Consider the following 4813-nt stretch of genomic DNA (forward strand, 5'->3'; position numbering starts at 1 on the left):
AAATAGTCGTTGATTGGTTGGAGTTGAAGTAACGAAATGCCTCAAAGGAAAATACTGAGGTAACATTGACATTGACGCCGACATCGTTTCACACTGATGACGTGGATATGTAAAAAACCATAGATTATTTCATCGGATACGACGAGAAGCATCAATGGTTAAATGTACACCGATGTGTGAAACGATGTCAATTTCAATTTCGATGTGGGTCCCACCTCACCTCTCGAATCTTTTGCAGTTTATAACTCTCCTGCACTCCCTGACCTGCCCCATCAACTCTCTCACAAGTTCTCTGTTTTCAAGTCTCAAAGAGTCACAGAGGAATAAAAAGATTGCAAATTTGGAAAGATTTGTGGATTCTTTGTCCCTCTCTCACTCTCTCTAACTCTATTTGGGATGGGTTGTACTTATCTCTGGTTTATTGTGATCAGCTTTGCATTTAAGATCAAACCCAGACTCCGAAATAAGAATCTTTGTTTTAGTTTTAGATCAAATTTCAATCTGGGTTTTTAATTTTCTTCCTGTTCATCTTGTTTTTCTTCAATATTGAAACCCATTTCTTATTTCCAATTTTCATCCCCTATAAACTCTTTTTGGCTCTAATCTTTAGATTGGAGAGAGAGAGAGAGAAGGGTAGGGAGAGGGGGGGAAAGATTTGCAATTATTCCTCTGTGAAACCCGAAGAGCGAAAGATCGATTTAGTTCTCAATTTGTTTGATTCTTGTGTTTCTTCATGGAAGAAGATAAGAAACAGGGGAGGGATGAGAAGCAAAAGATGCGTCAAATTGTATCTAAAAACAAGGAAAAATCGGATCTTGGAAGCTTAGATAGACGTCAATGGAAACCAGCTTTTGAAGAGGCGTCCACATCTCCAAGACCTCTCAAGAAAATCCGAAGCCCAGAACGTCAAATCCCTTCTCACTCCTCTGCTTCAATCACCTATCAAACCCCAACAACTCTTCCTTCTTCTCGAATTACATTTCCTTTCGCCTACGATGGTTCTCCATCTCACAATATCACCACAACAGCTTTACCTCTATTTCACCCCACATCACACCACCACCAACAACAACCACAACCCATGATCTCTTTCGGTCCCCACCAGCATGGGTTGGGCTACTTTCCTACAGAAGCCCAGTCTTCCCAACAACAACAACAACAGCTTGTACAGTATTGGAGCGACGCGTTGAACCTTAGTCCTCGGGGACGAATGATGATGATGAATCGATTAGGCCAAGATGGAAGAACCTTATTTAGGCCTCCAACTACACCCACTAAGCTCTACCGAGGAGTGAGACAAAGACATTGGGGGAAATGGGTGGCAGAGATTCGTCTCCCTCGTAATCGAACTCGTCTTTGGTTAGGTACTTTCGATACAGCTGAAGATGCTGCCATGGCTTATGATCGTGAGGCGTTTAAATTACGGGGCGAAAATGCTCGCCTTAATTTCCCTGAACGCTTCCTTGGAAGGACTAATAATAGTGAATCAGCAACAATGGGTCCTAGTTCATCTTCGTCATCATCGTCAACTCCCCAAGACAATGTGCCACAACAGCTTCACAATGTTCCAAGAGGCCTAAATTTGCCATCCCAACACATGGAGATTGATCTAGAAAAGCCCAATTTTGATGGGAACTCGTCTTCGGGATTGGAATCTAGCCAGGTAATGGTAAGTAGTGAAGTTACCCAAGAGCCTGTGACAACGGTATCGGAGGAAAGCTTATCAGAATCCCCGGAATTTGTATGGGGAGGCATGGAGCAGGCGTGGTTCAATGCGATTCAGGCCGGTTGGGGTCCGGGTAGTCCAGTTTGGGATGATCTTGATGCAACTAATAATCTATTGTTGCAATCCCATTTACAGCCCGTTCCTAATTCTTATCAATCCAATCTCTCTATCCCCAGTTCAAGTCAGCCACAATTGAGTAGTTCTAGTAATCCGATTCCTCAAGACGACTCCACGTCGGCTCTTTCATCTTCTTCTCCCATGAAAATGTACTTTTGGAAAGATGGAGACTAATTTCACCTCAAATGAAGCTGTTTTGCTTCTGTTGGGTGAAGGAAAATATCCTTTTTCAACCCCCTCTCTCTCATTGGTTGCAGATTTTTAAAGAGACAGCCTTTGATTTTCTTAGTAGGAGAGAACACAAATACCCCATTTGAGTTCTCTCAAAGATTAATCACTCAGCACTCACAAATCAGAATTTGCCCTGCAACATTGGTGTTTTTTGATCCTCTTAGCAGTGGCTTCTTTTAATCCAAATTCTTCCCTTTTTGTTCCCACCATTTGCTTTGGTAAGTGATGACATGTAGGTGAGTGTGTTGTTATGAAACAAAGCCAATGTGTGTTTGGATGAAAGAAGTGAAGATGGTTGTGATGTAGTGTAAGTTAAGTAGGTAGGATGGGACCAAAGGAAGGAGACAGTTTTGTGATCTCCTCTCCCTCAAGTAGTCCCTCAACAGCTTTGCTTTTGTTAGTGGGTGTGCAAATTGCTTGTTGTACATTTCATAATTCTTCTAGTTTGTACTTCATAATATAGTAAAATTTCTTTTTTTTTTTTAAATTTTAGAGAAGGACAATGTCTTTTTTTTAAATCTTTCTAGAGGCATATTCTTTGGATACTTACACTGCGTTTGGATAGAGTTTCTTGACGACTTCTACTCTTGCGGGGAGCTAGCAAACGTTTGGATAGATTTTTGCTCTTGCGCGAAGAGGTTTTTGCTCTTGCAGGGAGATGTTTTTTACTCTTTGTTGAGAAGCTCTAAGAACATGCTTTCCGTGGAGAGGTTTTTTGCTCTTGTGGGGAGAGATTGAGCTTTTACTCTTGCGCAGAGAAGTGTATCCACACAAGCCCTCCAACTCTCCATGCAAATGCATGATTGAGATGGGAGGATATTCCTAAGGAAAATCCTATAGTGCATAGGAGAATAGATGCATCATATTATGATGCATGAGATACATTGTATCATTGTTAATGTATTTCATCACAAAAGGAGGATTGTGATTGAGAATAAGATAATTAGTAATATCTATTAAGATATTTGGCAATCCTAATTCTTTGCTCTTGTAAGTCAACGATTCCGACAGATTCAAAAAAAGAGCAGGATGCGACAATAATGGACTTCACAGACAAGCAGTGACTACCAAGAAGCATGATTGGATTTTTGACGATTTAATAACATGTCATTTAATGAGATCAAGAGAAATTATTCAGAGAAACCAATTGCATATTTCCTTTTCAAATTTTTCAAAGGAACGTGCAATTGCAGGAGGATGATAGAGAATCAGATGCAACATATTATGATATATGAGAAACATTATACCATTATCAATGTATCTTATCTCAAAAGAAAGGTAGTGTTGGAGAATAATATATGTAGCAATATCAAGTAAGATATTTTACATTAGGAAATACTAATTAATTAGAATATTTATGTCAGGTTAGTTTCCTTATCTTGGTTCATGTAATATTCATCCAAGAATTTTTAATAAAATCAATTTCTCTTCATTAAATATCTTATTCTCAATCACAACTTTCCTTTTGTAATGTGAAACATTGACAATGACACAATGTATCTCATGCATCATAATATAATACATCATATTCTCTTACAAAGTGATTGAACGTGTAGGACACTATGTTCAACACTGAGTTGACATGGAGGCGTTCATGGAACGATAGACATTTTTCCTTGAGATACAAGTGAAAACAATAATGGTTTTGTGCACACCTCCATGTCTACTCAGTGTCGAATGCAATGTTCTGTGTAGTTACTCTAGGAGAACTCAAAGCCTATGTTTTTCCTCTCATCTCAACCTTATGTTTGATCAACAACCTTCAATGTCTTTAAAGGTTATAAAAGTCCTAATAAATATACCCAAAAAAAAAATACTAGCCTCCAACTACACCAGCCTCTCAGTGGAACATATGATTGGGATGGGAGACTACTTTGTTTCCCCTAAAATTTGTACTGGTCGTTATAAATTTTTTTCTGGCAATCTTCATTTTTCATAGTTAATTTTGTAAAAATTGATTATGATAGAAATATATTAAAGAAAAATCGTGTTATTTCGAAATATGTTTTTTGTTAAAATGATTTTTGACAACTAATTCTCCAATTAAAACAAATTTTGACATGCATAGGGTGGCCGATTCCAATTGTAAGTCGGTACTAAAAATTGGATTAGCTACTTAATAGAAACTAAGGGGGGCGATTGATTGCGCTTCAAAATGCGGATTTTCCAGCGTTTGCGGTGAGAAACTGTGTTTTGAAGCTCAATCAAACACGACCTCAAAGTGCGTTTCAAATTTGCATCCCTAAATTGCGTTTTGAAACGCAAATATGTGAAGCGGGTTTGAGGAGCTTTTTTTTTTCGCGTTTGCGGGAGAAGCGAAGATCGAAAAACGGCTCAAATGAAAAGACGCAAACGCCCTCATCTTGTTTTCTTCTCTTCTTCTCTTCTCTTCTCTGTCGACAGAGCTCACATAGCTCTCTCTCTCTCTCTCTCTCTCTCTCTCGTTCAACCCAAACCCATCGACGACGACGCTGTTTTCGTTCAACCTAAACCCATCGAAGACCCTGTTTTCATTTAACGACGACAACCATGATCGATGCCATTGATGACCCCGTTAGCGATCGAAAAAACGATCTAGGTAAGTCTCTGATTCTTAGGGTTTCGAATTTGCCTATCGAAAGGATTCTTTCTTGAATGAGGGTTCTTTGCAATCTCTGAGTAAGCTTAGAATTCTTTAGAAAGGTTTGGTTTTAATTTTGTTTTTGTTTTTTGAAATCATATCTGAAATTCTATAGAAAC

The 4813-nt window shown here is 38.8% G+C and overlaps 1 pseudogene; it reads left to right on the plus strand.

Moving 5' to 3' along the window:
* Window positions 1-266: 266 nt before the first annotated feature.
* LOC147387541 (ethylene-responsive transcription factor ERF054 pseudogene) lies at window positions 267-3385 on the plus strand (annotated as a pseudogene).
* The last annotated feature ends 1428 nt before the right edge of the window (window positions 3386-4813 follow it).

The sequence above is a fragment of the Akebia trifoliata genome, chromosome 13 (assembly GCF_017979445.1).
Source record: "Akebia trifoliata isolate Shusen 1 chromosome 13, ASM1797944v1, whole genome shotgun sequence".
Lineage (NCBI taxonomy): Eukaryota > Viridiplantae > Streptophyta > Magnoliopsida > Ranunculales > Lardizabalaceae > Akebia > Akebia trifoliata.